Source organism: Pristiophorus japonicus, assembly GCF_044704955.1.
Source record: "Pristiophorus japonicus isolate sPriJap1 chromosome 24 unlocalized genomic scaffold, sPriJap1.hap1 SUPER_24_unloc_1, whole genome shotgun sequence".
NCBI lineage: Eukaryota > Metazoa > Chordata > Chondrichthyes > Pristiophoridae > Pristiophorus > Pristiophorus japonicus.
This window is the reverse complement of record NW_027250648.1, coordinates 2,634,768-2,651,785: the sequence shown is the minus strand read 5'-3', so window position 1 is coordinate 2,651,785 and position 17,018 is coordinate 2,634,768. Positions and strand designations below refer to the sequence as shown.

General features: G+C 46.3%; 1 pseudogene; it reads left to right on the top strand.

The window, feature by feature from the left end:
• Positions 1–16,814, top strand: part of LOC139241180 (zinc finger protein 850-like) — a 269,295-nt pseudogene extending 252,481 nt beyond the window's left edge.
• Positions 16,815–17,018: the final 204 nt, after the last annotated feature.

The window sequence follows — 17,018 nt, the reverse complement described above, 5'->3', positions numbered from 1 at the left end:
TATTAAAAGGGAGTCTCCTTTTGATTCTGCTTATTAGACTGAACAGAGAAAAACTATGCAAGGACAGATAGTGTGCACCTCCCGAGACGACCTTTGTACTCGCGGGACTAATGAATAAGATTCTTTTCTATTTCTGTATTCAATTTCTGTATAAAGATAAGTGCAATTTGCTTGTACGACAGAGTTTTGCCTTGGTACGGTCCAAGCAGGCTCTCCGAGATATATCTTGCTTTTTAAAATAAATTCTCTCAAGTGCAGTTCTGAAAGTCTCCGCCTGAGTTAATTTAAGCTAAATATTTCCTCGACACCAAATGCGCTGCTATTTAATCTTTAATAATTGATTCCAACATTTTCCACACTACTGATGTCAGGCTAACTGGTCTATAATTACCCATTTTCTCTCTCCCTCCTTTTTTAAAAAGTGGTGTTACATTAGCTACCCTCCAGTCCATAAGAACTGATCTAGATTCGATAGACTTGGAAAATGATCACCAATGCATCCACTATTTCTAGGGCTACTTCTTTAAGTACTCTGGGATGCAGACTATCCGGCCCCGGTGATTTATCCACCTTCAATCCCATCAATTTCCCTAACACAATTTTCCGCCTAATAAGGATTTCCTTCAGTTTCTCCTTCTCACTAGACCCTCGGTCCCCTAGTATTTCCGGAAGGTTATTTGTGACTTCCTTCGTGAAGATAGAACCAAAGTATTTATTCAGCTGGTTTGCCATTTCTTTGTTCCCCATTATAAATTCACCTAAATCTGACTGCAAGGGACCTACATTTGTTTTCACTAATCTTTTTCTTTTTACGCACTTGTAGAAACTTTTGCAGTTTTTTATGTTCCCAGCAAGTTTCCACTCATACTTTATTTTCCCCCTCCTAAATCAATCCCTTGGTCCATTTTTGCTGAATTCTAAACTGCTCCCAATCCTCAGACTTGCTACTTTTTCTGGCAACTTTGTATAACTCCTCTTTGGATCTGATACTATCTTTAATTTCTTTTGTTAGCCATGGTTGGGCCACTTTTCCTTTTGTGTTTTTATGCCAGAAAGGAATGTATAACTGTTGCAATTCATGCATTCGTTCCTTAAAATATTAGCCATTGCCTATCCACCGTCATGCCTTTTAATGAATCTTCCCAATCTATCACAGCCAATTAATTCCTCATACCTTCGTAGTTTCCTATGGTTAGATTTAGGACCCTAGTTTCTCGATTGGACTACTTCACTTTCCATCTTAAGAAATTAAATCATATTATGGTCACTCTTCCCTAAAGGACCCCGCACAACAAGACTGTTAATTAACCCCTTCTCATTACACAACACCCAATCTAGGATAGCCTGTTCCTTAGTAGGCTCCTCAACATACTAGTCTAAAAAAACATCTTGTACACACTCCAGGAATTAATCTTCCACAGTATTATTACTAATTTGGTTTGACCAGTCTATATGTAGATTAAAGTCACCTACGATTACTGTAGTATCCTTGCTACATGCATCTCTAATTTCCTGTTTGCTGCCATCCCCTACACTATCACTACTGTTTAGAGACCGATAGACAACTCCCACCAATGTTTTCTGCCCCTTGGTGCTCCTTGGCTCCACCCAGACTGATTCTACATCTTGAGTTAAAGCTCCCCCTACACTGTCCCATCAGACATTCCCAGGTACATGGACATGTTACCAATACCTTCCCTGGATACCAAGGCTAGGAGAGGCAATCTGGAAGGTAGGGGGATTTGTCCATGAGAATAACCAAACTAAAATAATCACGAGTAATGATCGGGTGTCAGTCGTGGCTCAGCGGTAGCAGTTTTGTCTGAGTCAGTAGGTTGTGGGTTCAAGTCCACCTGTAGAGACTTGAGCACAAAATCTAGGCTGACATTCCAATGCAGTACTGAGGGATTGCTGCCCTGTCAGTGTTGCCATCTTTTGGATGAATCGCTGAACCGAGGCCCCATCATCCCTCAACCAACATCACTAAAACAGATTATCTGGCCAGTATCATATTGCTGCTCGTGGCAGCTTGCTGTGTGCAAATTGTTAGCTGCATTTCCTACATTGTAACAGTGAATGCACTTCAAATGTACTTTGATGTTGTTGTACTTCATTGGCTGTAAAGCACTTTGGGATATCCTGAGGTCATGTGAGGTGCTGCATAAGGACAGGTCTTTGTTAAATGAAGGAGAAAGTTCCAAAAAAGGAACAGGATATCAATTAGTCTCCCCTTATATTGAAGAAATCAAGGAATCGACACACTGTGTTGGAACCAAAGCTGATTTATTTTTCAGATATCCAGAAAATTTAATTCCATCCCAGTTACAGGGTAAACACAGCCCAACTGTCAGAATGAACACGGTTTAGTCCTGATGTGAATCACAGCAGAATCCAACCCTGCAATCACTTGTGAACTCGCTGGTGTCTCAGCAGGTTGGATTTCTGAGTGAAACCCTTCCCACACTCTGAGCAGGTGAATGGTCTCTCCTCAGTGTGAACTCGCTGGCGTCTCAGCAGGTCGGATGACCGAATGAATTCCTTCTCACACACTGGGCAGGTGAATGGCCTCTCCCCAGTGTGGATACGTTGGTGTTTCCTCAGATCACTTCTGCAGTTAAAGCTCTTCTCACAGTCAGAACATTTAAACGGTCTCTTACTGGTGTGAACAACTTGGTGTATCAGCAGGTTGGATGACTGAGTGAATCCCTTCCCACACACAGAGCAGGTGAATGGCCTCTCCCCAATGTGAGTGCGTCAATGAGTTTTCAGCTAGGAAGGGTAATTGAATCCCTTCCCACAGTCCCCACATTTCCACGGTTTCTCCATGGTGCGGGTGTCCTCATGTCTCCAGGTTGGACGATCAGTTGAAGCCTTGTCCACACACACAACACGTGTACGGTTTCTCCCCGCTGTGAATGGTGCGAAGTTTGTTTCAGGCTGTGTAACTGGTTAAAGCTCTTTCCACAGTCAGTGCACTGGAACACTCTCACTCGGGTGTGTGTGTCTTGGTGCTTTTCCAGTCACACTGATGTTTGAAATATTTTCGCACAGACAGAGCAGACAAACATTTCTCGTTCCACTTTCAAAGGCTGATGATATTCAGGTCCCGATGAATCGAGTGACGCTGTCAGATCTTGATGTGATCTTTGGTTCGCGTTTCCCGTCTGTAAATCCTCCCCTTCTAATACCCTGTGAAAGGAGTTTACAAAAGTCAACATTGTAAGGACAAGATAGAAATTCAGAATTGTCAATTCTACTTTCTATGGTGCACAAATTCCTCTCTGGTTTCCCCACAGCTGTAAATCCCCATCACACACACTATCCCTGTCCCCGTGCTGAAATCCAAACCCATTACATCATCGGCAACATTTTTTCCTTCTCGCTGAAGGTGCTGACTCTGGCTGGGTTCAGTTCTACACTCACTGGTTCTCCTCCCCTGAAGGTGCTGACTCTGGCTGGGTTCAGTTCTTCACTCACTGGTTTCCCTCTCCTGAAGGTGCTGACTCTGGCTGGGTTCAGTTCTACACTCACTGGTTCCCCTCTCCTGAAGGTGCTGACTCTGGCTGGGTTCAGTTCTGCACTCACTGGTTCCCCTCCCTCTCCTCCCCTGAAGGTACTGACTCTGGCTGGGTTCAGTTCTACATTCAACAGTTTCTCGCCAATATATGACCCATGTGCCCAATTTCCATGTGTGAACCTCGACAGTGAGTGTCAACCGGCTATTCCACTGTCCCCACCCGAGGCCTCACACGTGCATTTTCCAGCAGGGTCACTGGACCCTCCTTCCAGTGGCTCAGTGGGTAAAGGTAATGCCCAGTGTGACTGAGTCACATTAACAGGAGGAACCCAGGTTTGCATATCCTCCCTTTCTAATCCCCTGTAAAAGCTGTTTACAAAAGTCATCACCGTAGATCTACTGGATGGGCAAATTCGAATCAAAAGCCGAACCAACCTAAAATCGAGTGAGTAGATAATTACCTTGAGAAATTCTCCTCCCAAAAGGCCTGGCCAGAGATCCAACGAATCTGAAGCAGAGTCCGTGCAGCCGGTAAATCCAGTTGAGGGGCGCGTCAGGATACTGTAAATAAATACGTGTGTTGGGAAAATAAGTACTTATACGAGATATCGGGGAATCCCTGGTGAGGGCGGACTAGCTATCCAGCCAGAAACGAGGTTTCACATAAGTAAAGGCGGAAAAACGGGAACTGGGGAAAAAGCCCCGGTGTAAGAAATGGCAAAGGAAACTGCCAAGACCCTTGGAGGAGTGAGGTTTAAACTACCAGAAGAGTTTCTGAGAGATAAATTTGAAAAGGTTAAGAGGAAAATGGTTAAGGCAGGATATGAAGAAGAAAAAAAGATACCCTGGAAACTCAACTGGTGGTTACAAAGGAAGGGGAACAAAGAAAGGGAGGCGGTTGTTGTGTGTACTGAGATTTCACAAATGCAAGGAGAAAAGAAGTGGAAGGCCAGGTGTAGAGAGGAACAGGGCCACATTAAGCAACAAACAGAGGATTTGGTAAAATGTCAGGAAAATTGCAAGGAGCTGGAAGATAAAGTTAGCCAGCTCACTAAGGTAAGCGAGGACAGGAAAAAGATAATTTTAGCAGCCGTACAGATAAATAGAAAGATACCCGAAGGTGAGATGGACAGAGAAAGTGACGGAAGGCAAGAGGATGTAAGTATAAAAATAGATATAGATGACAAAAGGAAATGGACAGAGCAATTTAGCCCAAATTTGTATTCCCCACTAACAGGGTTAGGATTAGGACCCGAGGAAATTAAAGAATTGCTGAGACTCACCCCAATCATTATCCGTAGGACAAAAATCCCCGGAGTGGACGGGACTCCGGATAGGACGAAAGTGACAGAGGTTCACAAGCCTTTCACTCCCGGCAAGAAACAGATGATACTGGCAGATGTGCCCATGCTAAAACCGTCACATGGCAACCCGAGTTCTGGACTAAACTTAACTGGAATAATTGGCCTCCATCAAATGCATGAGAAAGATGTGCATGCATTAGTAAAGGCTAAGTGCCCACTGAATAAGTGGGAAAGTATGACCCCCGATATTCAGGATGGAACGTGGGGTGATGGGGATCAGGCACAGGATGTGAAGATCCAGAACTTCTGTACAGCAGTAAAAGCTGCCCTGGGGCAAGGACGCAGCAACTGGGGAAGTATTATGGGGGTAATCCAGGGCAAGGATGAGGTAGTGACAGATTATGCAGAACGAAAGTTTAAAGCTGATGACGAATATTCGGGTGTAGCACAGCCAGGGAGGGATGACAAGGTCTTTCTAAAAATGCTTAAAGGGCGAAGCTCCCAGCATCAGGGTGTGCTGGACCTTGGACTCTCCGTAGGAACTAATTCCGGAGAAATATTAGCCTGGGCATGTGAAATAGACCGGCGGCTCCGGGACTGGGAGACTAAGGGGTAGGTGAAGACAGCGGCCCTGGAAGCTATAGTAGCCGCAGTCGGGACCCAGAAAGCAGGAGAGGGGAAGGGCTGGGCCTGCTATGGGTGTGGTTCCGACAACCACTAAATTCACAATTGCCCCGATAAACAGATGGGGGCTAGGAATAAGGCGACAAAAGGGGAAATAACGTGTAACAATTGCGGGAAGAAGGGACACACGAAAACGCAATGCTATGGAAAAGGAGGGGGGCAGGAGGGAAAGCTCCATGGCAGCAGAAGGAAAAACCGGGGAGAAAAAGTCAGGGAGGTAAACAGGGCGGGGGACTGACCGAAGAGCAGATCCTCAAAATAATTAAGGCGGCCACGCAGGAGGATTAGGTGGCCTCGACCCCCTGGGGTTGGTACCAAGGACCCGCGGGTGTATCTAACAAGACTGTTCGGGGGTCGCAGTACCAAATGTTAATTGATACAGGGGCCTTGATAACCAACCTAGACCTCTCGACCACAAACAAGCAGATTAAAATAAGCGGAGTGGGAGGGGGCACTATGATGGCAAGATTAAGTGAACCCCAACTAGTGGAAATTCTGGGGCAATTAATACCAGTAAGTTTCTGGGTATGCCCCACTCAGAGAGCACAGTGTTAGGAATAGATTTATTGAGGGAGTAGAATCTACTAATACAACCCCGAGCAAGGGAGACCATGATTAGACATGAGAGAAATGGCCAGGGTGGCCAGCGCCGCAGTAATAAAACACGATTGGGACCAGGAGAAGACAGCAGGCTGGGTATACAACAATTTCCCAAGGTATGGGCCACCCATAAACAGGATTGCAAATTAGTAAATATGGAGCCCTTGATAATCCCAGGAGAAAGCCACAAATCCACCGGCAATACCCCATAAAGAAGGAGGCCCACCAGGCGGTAAAGGTCCAGCAGTTGGAAGCCTCCGGAATAATCAGGGAAACCACGTTCACTACCAACAACCCTGTCTAGCCAGTGGTAAAACCAGACAGCTCATATCGATTAACAATCGACTACACAGCCCTCAATAGGTGCACAGCCTGCAGCACCAGATTGTGGCCAGTCCATCCACCATTCTCAATGGCTTGGACCCAGGGTATAGTATATTTACCATCCTGGATATGGCTAACCGGTTCTGGAGCCTCCCTTTGCCCCCCGGGAGTCGCAGGACAAGTTTGCATTTACCATTGAAAATCAGCAATCCACCTGGACACTCCTCCCCTAGGGGTTCCATAATAGCCCGGCCATATTTCACCAGGCGATGGCCCGAGTTATCGAGAAGATAGATGTAGAAGCAGAGAAAAGCAGAGTGTTACAATATGTTGACGATCTTTTAATCGCCTCAACTACAATGTCAGGGCAGTTGAGGGCCTTAGTTAAAGTTTTGGGAGCCCTGAAGTGGGCGGCGTTTAAGGCATCACCCACCAAGGCCCAGGTGCCCCAGACTAGAGTGCGGTACCTTGGACATTGGATCAGTCAGGGCGAGAAAGCCATGACAGAGGAAAGACAAATGGCTATTCGGGAAATAGCTAAGCCCCAGAATGTCAGGGGAGGAAGGAAGGTATCAGGACTCTTTAAGTATAGTCGGAATTTTATACCTCAATACACAATGATTGCGGAACCCATACAGAAATTAATTAAAGGGACCGGGGGATCCCTGCAGAAGATAGATTGGGAACCGGAGCAGAAAGAGGCATACAGGGAACTAAAAGGAGCTCTGATATTGGCCCCCGCCCTAGGATTGCCAGATCCCAATAAACTTTTCCACCTATATTGTGATCAGGATGGGGGAAGCTATTCTGCCGTGGTAATGCAGGAACATGGGGGTCGGCAGAAACCTATAGCCTACTACTCGACGAAGAAAGACCCAATGCTTAATGGGATACCCCGATGTGTGGCCGCCCTGGACCGTGTGACTTGGGCGGTCAAAGTAAGTGAACCAGTAGTGATGATGGGACAGACCATTTTGCACACACAACATACCTTGGTAGAATTACTAAATACTGGAAACTCTTTTAAGTTTACCTGCAAAACATAAAAACATTAAACGGTGCCACCCGACCTGGGTGACACTCCAGACATTTACAAGGCCCTTTTTTCCCCCCCCCCTTTTTTTTTTTGTTTTTTTCTTTTTTTTTTGGGCACTAAAATCACAATTTTCCCCAGTGCCCCCTATAAAAGGGAAGGGGGACACTAAAAGCACCGGCAATTAAAACAAATTAAACTTAAAAAACGTAAAATCAAATTAAAATTTGGTTGCCGGGCGTGATGATGCACTCCAGTCCCTCCGGTGCCCACCTCTCGCGGAAGGCCGCGAGCGTACCGGTGGACACCGCGTGCTCCATCTCCAAGGACACCCTGGACCGGATGTAAGAGCGGAAGAGAGGCAGGCAGTCAGGTTGAACGACCCCCTCGACCGCCCGCTGCCTGGACCGGCTGATGGCACCCTTGGCCGTGCCCAGGAGCAGTCCTACGAGGAGGCCTTCGGACCTACCCGCTCCCCTCCGCACAGGGTGCCCAAAGATCAGGAGAGTGGGACTGAAGTGCAGCCAGAATTTCAGGAGCAGCCCCTTCAAATAGTGGAACAGGGGCTGCAACCTTGTGCATTCCATAAAAACATGGAACACGGACTCCTCCAGACCGCAGAAATTGCAGGCGGCCTGGGAGTCCGTGAACCGGCTTAAAAATTTATTGCACGGCACTGCTCCGTGCACCACCCTCCAGGCCAAGTCCCCGATGAATAGTGGGAGGACCCCTGCGTAGAGTGCCCTCCATCGGGGACCCCCGCCTCCTCCGGACGGCAACTAAATACTGGAAAGCTGCGGTCGATCTCGAACAGCTGAAAAGCTAAGTGGGAGGCCGTATTGCTGCCCAAAGACAAGTCAGTAATAATAAAAAAGCATAATGGAGTTAACCCCGCTACTGGGATGCTGACAGAAGGGGAGGAACGTAGCTGTAGGGGACAAGTAGAGGAGGAAATGGATAACGGGGTAAAGGAAGAGGCATTGGACAACCCAGGTGAGACTTTATGTGTGAACGGATCCAGAAAATACATTGATGGAGAACCCCATACTGGGTGGGTGGTATAACACAGAAGGGAGAGACAATAAAGGTAGGAGCACTCCCAGGAGACAAGTCAGCTCAGGTGGCAGAACTGGTGGCCCTAATAAAGTCTGTCGAGTCAGCCAAAGCTAAGTGAGTAAATATATATATACAGATAGTCGATACGCTTTCGGGGTGGTTCACGACTATATGGTAGCCTGGTCACGACGAGGGTATGTGACATCTATCGGCAAGGTGGTAAAACATGGAAAGCTAGTAGAAAGGCTAGTGAAAGCAGCAAAGGAAGCAGCGGTAATCAAAAGTCAAACACCAGGGCCTTGGTGAGGCCACACCTGGAGTATTGCGCACAGTTTTGGTCTCCTAACATGAGGAAGGACATTCTTGCTATTGAGGGAGTGCAGCGAAGGTTCACCAGACTGATTCCAGGGATGGCGGGACTGACATATCAAGACTGGATCAACTGGGCTTGTATTCACTGGAGTTCAGAAGAATGAGAGGGATCTCATAGAAACGTTTAAAATTCTGACGGGTTTCGACAGGTTAAATGCAGGAAGAATGTTCCCCATGTTGGGGAAGTCCAGAACCAGGGATCACAGTCTAAGGATAAGGGGTAAGCCATTTAGGACCGAGATGAAGAGAAACTTCTTCACCCAGAGAGTGGTGAAGCTGTGGAATTCTCTACCACAGAAAGTTGTTGAGGCCAGTTCACTAAATATATTCAAAAAGGAGTTAGATGTAGTCCTTACTACTAGGGGATCAAGGGGTATGACGAGAAAGCAGGACTGGGGTACTGAAGTTGTATGTTCAGCCATGAACTCATTGAATGGTGGTGCAGGCTCGAAGGGCCGAATGGCCTACTCCTGCACCTATTTTCTATATTTCCCCGGACAGCCCCACATGGGCAATTATTGGTCCCACTGGGCCCAGAAGTACTGGGGGGGCGGGGGGAAACCCAGCAGCTTCTCCTCCATCCTCACTGCCGCTCAAACTGCTGCAACACACAGAGCCCCACAGGAGGCCCGGGAGCGCCTCCCCCCCGCACCCAGCGCCCACCCCGTGACCGAGCGGTCCGCAATTGCTGGTCCTGCTGTGTAAATGTAAAATGTTGTTGTCCTTGTGTGGGAGAGGCTCTCGCTGCCCCCGGGCGTGGTTTCTTGGAGCCGGCCGCTCTGAATTGAGGCCTGAGAGCCGCACTCGGTGTTGCTGAAGCCGCGCTCACCTCGCTCTGTCTCCGGCAGTCGTACCGCGCATGCTCCGATCACCCCGCCCGGGTGATTGACGGCGGCTCTGGGGCAATCGGAAGAGCGGGGGCGGAGCTGGAGGACCGAGCGGGCGGTTGGTCCTCCGATCAATCGGAGTGTGCGAGGGGCGGGGCTTGTGTCCCAGTGGGCGGGGCTGAGCATGCGCGGGCTTCGGGAGGCGGAGTGGCTGAGAGATGGGCGGAGGGAGCTGGGTGTTGAAGAGCGTTTTAAAGGAGGACAGAGAAGGAGAGAGGCAATTCCAGAGCTTCAGGCTCAGGCAGCTGGAGATACCGCCAATGGTGGAGAGATCAAAATCAGGGATACACAAGAGGCCAGAAGTAGTGGAGCGTAGAGATCTCGGGAGGTGGTGGGGCTGGAGGAGATTACAGAGATAGGGAGGGGCAAGGCCATGGAGGGATTGGAAAACAAAGTTGAATTGAGAATTGAGGATTGCTGGACCAGGAGCCAATGTAGATCAGCGAGCACAGGGGTGATAGGTGAGGGGGACTTGTTGCGAGTTAGGGCATGGACAGCAGCACTTTGGATAAGCTCAAGTTTATGGAGGGCGCAGTGTGGGAGGCTGGCCAGGAAAGCATTGCAATATTGAGTCCAGAGGTAACAAGGGCATGGATGGGAGGTTCAATATTTTAATATTCTGTGTATATGTTAAATAAATCAGCTTTGTTTCAAACACTGTGTCAACGACTTGATGTCTTCAAGGTAAGAGACTAATTGATGTCCCAGTTACTGAATTTGTTGCTCCTTTCTAACTGGTGATTATTTCAGTTCTCGTACCTTCGGTTACTCTCGTGGACAAGTCCCAGCTCCCAGTACTTTCCAGAGTGCCTCTCCTAGCCTTGGTATCTAGGGAACTTCTCGGTAACACGCCCAGGATCACTAAACACAAAACCCAGTCTGTTGATCACTAAACACAAAACCCAGTCTGTTAATCACTTTCAGCTACTGGACTTAGCGTGTGCCCCACAGAATCTCTCTCACCTTTGATGTGTAAATAGAGCATCACACCTGCAAACCTGGTTTTAAATTTAAATCCACTCAGCAAATTAAACAAAAGTCAAACATCACAGCCCAATAATTCACAGAAGTCTTATCTAACTCCTCAAATGGATGGAATAAAGGAAGATCCCAAATGTAAGAGTCCCTCGAATCCATTATAAATCCCTTCCAAATCCTGATTGTAATCAAGAAGGCTAATAGACTGTTGGCCTTTATCTCCAGGGGGTTGGAATACAGAAGTGATGCTCCAAGTGTACAGAGCCTTGGTCAGACTCCATCTGGAGAACTGGGCACTGAACCTCAGGCAAGATATTTTGGCCTTGGAAAAGGCTGTTAAAAGAGCATATGGGAGCTTTGGCTTTATTAATAGAGGAATAGAGTGCAAAAGCAAGGAAGTTATACTAAACCTTTATAAAACATTTGTTTGGCCTCAGTTGGAGTATAGTGTACAATGGCGGTAGACGGCATGGGTTTGGGAGGTGCTGCCAAAAAAGTCTTGGTGAGTTGCTGCAGTGCATCATGTAGATGGTACACACTGCAGCCACAGTGCGCCGGTGGTGGAGGGAGTGAATGTTGAAGGTGGTGGATGGGCTGCCAATCAAGCAGGCTGCTTTGTCTGGATGGTGTCGAACTTCTTGAGTGTTGTTGCAGTTGCACTCATCCAGGGAAATGGAGAGCATTCCATCACACTCCTGACTTGTGCCTTGGTGGAAAGGCTTTGGGGAGTCAGGAGATGAGACAGTTGCCACAGAATACCCAGCCACGGACCTGCTCTTGTTGCCACAGTACTTATGTGGCTAGTCCAGTTAAGTTTCTGGTCAATGGTGATGGTGGGAGATTCAGCGAATGGAGCACAATCACCTGCAACTTCCCCTCCAAGTTACACACCATCCTAACTTGGAAATGTATCACCATTCCTTCATCGTGCTGGGTCAAAATCCTGGAACTCCTTCCCCAACAGCACTGAGGGAGTTCCTTCACCACAAGGACTGCAGCAATTCAAGAAGACAGCTCACCACCGCCTTCTCAAGGGCAATTAGGGATGGGCAATAAATGCTGGCCTTGCCAGTGATGTCCACATCCTGGAACGAATTTTTAAAAAAACTGAATAAAGACATTTCACTATTTCCTGGTTTGATTTATTAGTAACTATCATATGTCTGGCTCCTAAATTTTGAATTCACCCACAAGTGGAAATATTCATTCTACATTTACCCACTCTAACTCATTCATAATTATCAGGTCACCTCCAAGTCTTCTGTTTTCTCAGGAAGTCCCAACTTGTTCAATTTTCCCGATAGCTGTAATCTCTCAGTTCTTGAACCATTCTTGTAAATCTTTTCTGCACTTTCTCCAGTCCCTCTATGGGAAGTGTGGCCTGATCAGGTCCTATACAAGCGTAACATAACTTCACTACTTTTGAATTCTATGTACCTAGAAATAAATCTCACTGTTTTGTTAACAGATCAGTGAAGCAATTGTGCTTTCAAATGATTTGTTCACCTGTATCCCCAGATCCCTTTGCTTTTTTTTTTAATCCCTTTCAGTTTGTTATTTTCTAAAGTGTAGGTGATATCTGTTTTTCCAACCAAAGTGCATCATCTCACATTTATCTATGTTAAAGTTAATTTGCCACTTAACTGCCTAGTCTGCAAGTTTTTAATGTCTTCTTGTATTATGTTGCATTCTTCCTCAGTGTTAGCTATAACCCCTAGTTTGGTATCATCTGCAAACTGAGTTGGTTATTCCTAAGTCCAAATCATTAATGCAAGGGAAAATGCTAAAATCTATTATTAGGGATGTGGCAACAGAGCACTTAGAAAATCATAATATGATTGGGCAGAGTCAATATGGAATTATGAAAGGAAAACTGTATTTGACAAATCGAATAGGTTTTTAAGGATGTAACTAGCAGGGTATAAAGGGCAACCAGTGGATGTAGTGTATTTGGATTTTCATAAAGAATTTGATAAGGTGCCACACAAGAGGTTATTAAACAAAATTCGAGCTCGTGGGATTGAGAGTAATATATTAGAATGGATTGGTTCATTAACCAATCCTCAATGAGTTAGTGAGGTACCACAAGGATCCATGCTTGTGCCTCAGCTATTTACAATCTATATCAACGACTTGATGAGGGGACCATGTGTAATGTATACAAGTTTGCTGATACAATCTTAGGTGGGAAAGTAAGCTGTGAGGACACGGAGGCTGAAAAAGGGATATAGACAGACTAAGTGAGTGGGCAAGAACATGGCAGATGGAATATAATGTGGACAAGTGTGAAGTTATCCACCTTGGTAGAAAAAATTGAAAATCAGTGTATGTTTTAAATGGTAGCCAATTTATTAGGGGGGTTAAAATTTCTCATGATTAGTATTCTATGCCTGCTACTCACCTCATAGATTTGTCTATATATTTCTTCCTCCAATTACCTTCCACTATTTGGTGGTCTATAGGATACCCCTATTAGGGTGATGGATCTCTTTTTCTTTTAACTCAATCCATGTAGATTCTGTAACTAACTTACTGCTGGTTACATTCTTTTATTTTAATACCATTGTTAGGATGGCCCTAGCCTAGTTCAGGTCTCAATGGTACAACTCCCTCCTGTACTGGTGCCAGTGTCCCATGAAATGGAACCCTTCTTTACCACATCACTCCTTTAGTCATGTGTTGACTTTCCTAATCAGTTTGTCCCTATGCCAATTTGAATGTGGCTCGGGTAATAATCCTGAGATTATCAGTGAGGTCCTATACCTAGGAGCTAGCTTCTAACTCCTGATGCTCCCTCAGCAGGACCCCTTCCCTAATCTTTCCTATGTCGTTCGTTCTGACAATAGATGGAGCCTCCCCCTCACTTTCCAGATTCCTTTCCCGTCGTTTCGAGATGTTCCTTACCTTTGCACTGGGTAGGCAACACACTTCTGGACGCTTGATCCTGACTGCAAACAAACACTATCTATCCTCCTAATCATAGAATCCTCTAACTATAATCTTTCCTCTCTCCACCTCCTCCCCTTGGACTCCCTCCTATTTCACGGTGCCTTGGGCAGCATTCTGGCTGTCCTTCCCAGTCTTTCCCCTTATCCTCACAGGTGTCGAGTACTTTATTGGACAGGAGCAGAGTCTGTTGGACCTCTTTCGCTACCTCTTCTATGTTCCCCTTACCTGGCTGACGGAAAGTCACACACTCCCCTTCCTGCATCTGTGCTTTCTTCTGTTGTGTGACTGTACTCGAGTGAATTATACAATAATTCCTGCTCCTCCCTTATATGTCGGAGTAGCTCTGGCTCGGACTCCAGCTCACCGATGAACTGGAATGTCATGAGGCAGAGACATTTGCTGCAGATGTAACAGTCTCATTGTTCACAAACTCCCAGATATTACAATCCCAACATACTTCCTGGTTTTTATTAATTAATGAATTTTTTTTTTGTTATCTGTAATTTATTTCTTCAACTGTGAATAATTACTTAGCTTTTTATCAGTTTTAAGCGTCATTGAATGCAGTTAGAATTTAATCACTTGCCTCGTTTTCCTTTGACTTGCACTTACTTGCATTAATCTGTACTAAGTCAAGCTTAACACAAGAGACGAAGCACAATGGTATATGGAGAAACTTATCTTAATTTGCTCGGGTTCTGCCGCTCCGCTCGGTGCGTTGATCATGACGAGACTTTTTCTGTCTCCACCAGTGCGAGGACTTAGTGTTTACTGTTGCCCTTTGGTTTAAAATACTGAGGACTTCCTTCTCCCTCAGCATCCAATTTCTATAGAAACATAGAAACATAGAAAATAGGTGCAGGAGTAGGCCATTCGGCCCTTCGAGCCTGCACCGCCATTCAATGAGTTCATGCAACTTCAGTACCCCATTCCTGCTTTCTCGCCATACCGCTTGAGCCCCCTAGTAGTAAGGACTACATCGAACTCTTTTTTGAATATATTTAGTGAATTGTCCTCAACAACTTTCTGTGGTAGAGAATTCCAGAGGTTCGCCACTCTCTGGGTGAAGAAGTTTCTCCTCATCTCGGTCCTAAATGGCTTACCCCTTATCCTTAGACTGTGACCCCTGGTTCTGGAATTCCCCAACATCGGGAACATTCTTCCTGCATCTAACCTGTCTAAACCCGTCAGAATTTTAAACATTTCTATGAGATCCCCTCTCATTCTTCTGAACTCCAGTGAATACAAGCCCAGTTGATCCAGTCGTTCTTGATATGTCAGTCCTGCCATCCTGGGAATCAGTCTGGTGAACCTTCGCTGCACTCCCTCAATAGCAAGAATGTCCTTCCTCAAATTAGGAGACCAAAACTGTACACAATACTCCAGGTGTGGCCTCACCAAGGCCCTGTACAACTATAGCAACACCTCCCTGCCCCTGTATTCGAATCCCCTTGCTATGAAGGCCAACATACCATTTGCTTTCTTAACTGCCTGCTGTATCTGCATGCCAACCTTCAATGATTGATGTACCATGACAACCAGGTCTCGTTGCACCTCCCCTTTTTCTAGTCTGTCACCATTCAGATAATAATCTGTCTCTCTGTTTTTACCACCAAAGTGGATAACCTCACATTTATCCACATTATACTTCATCTGCCATGCATTTGCCCACTCACCTAACCTATCCAAGTCACTCTGCAGCCTCACTGCATCCTCCTCGCAGCTCACACTGCCACCCAACTTAGTGTCATCCGCAAATTTGGAGATACTACATTTAATCCCCTCGTCTAAATCATTAATGTACAATGTAAACAGCTGGGACCCCAGCAAAGAACCTTGTGGTACCCCACTAGTCACTGCCTGCCATTCTGAAAAGTACCATTTACTCCTACTCTTTGCTTCCTGTCTGACAACCAGTTCTCAATCCACGCCAGCACACTACCCCCAATCCCATGTGCTTTAACTTTGCACATTAATCTCTTGTGCGGGACCTTGTTGAAAGCCTTCTGAAAGTCCAAATACACCACATCAACTGGTTCTCCCTTGTCCACTCTACTGGAAACATCCTCAAAAAATTCCAGAAGATTTGTCGAGCATGATTTCCCTTTCACAAATCCATGCTGACTTGGACCTATCATATTACCTCTTTCCAAATGTGCTGCTATGACATCCTTAATAATTGATTCCATCATTTTACCCACTACCGATGTCAGGCTATAATTCCCTGTTTTCTCTCCTTTTTTAAAAAGTGGGGTTACATTGGCTACCCTCCACTCTACAGGCCGCAACATCACATCAAGGTCTGACAGTCACTCCATTCATCAGGGCCCCAATATCATCGGCCTTTGAATGAGGAAGGAGAAATGTTTGTCTGTTCTGCCTGTGGGAAAAGATTTCAAACATCAATGTGACTGGAAAAGCACCGAGACACACACCCGAGTGAGAGTGTTCCAGTGCACTGCCTGTGGAAAGAGCTTTAACCAGTTGCACAGCCTGAAAAAAAATCACACCATTCACAGCGGGGAGGAACCATACACATGTGTGTGTGGACCAGGCTTCAACTGATCATCCAACTTGGAGAGACACAAGGACAACTGCACCATGGAAAAATCGTGGAAATGTGGGGACTGTGGGAAGGGATGCAATTGCCCATCCCAGCTGGAAACTCATCGACGCAGTCACACTGGGGAGAGGCCATTCACCTGCCCCGTGTGTGGGAAGGGATTCACTTTGTTGTCCAGCCTCCAGTTACACCAGCGAGTTCACACTGACGAGAGACCTTTTAAATGCTCTGTGGAAAATCCTTTAAAATCTCTGCAGATTTAATTAAACATCAGCTTGTTCACATGGATGAACGACCGTTCAGTTGCTCTCACTGCAAGAAGAGCTTCAGGCAGTCATCTCACCTCATTCAACACCTGCGAGTTCACACCGGAGAGAGGCCGTTCACCTGCTCTGTGTGTGAGAAAGGATTTACTTCTGCATCCAATCTTTGGACACACCAGCGAGTTCACACTGAGGAGAGGATATTCACCTGCTCTGAGTGTGGGAAGGGATTCACTCAGTCATCTACCCTGCTGAGACACCATCGAGTTCATACTGGGGGGAGGCCGTTCATCTGCTCCATTTGTGGGAAGGGATTCAGTCGATCATCCCACCTGCTGAGACACCAGCGAGTTCACAAGTAACTGCAGAGGTTTGATTCTGGCGCTAATCACATCCGTCGTTTGTGCTGGTGTTAAACTCCAACCCAGTTATAGGGGTTATTAAGTTTCTGAATATCTTTCCAACCAATTTTGGTGTAAACACACACT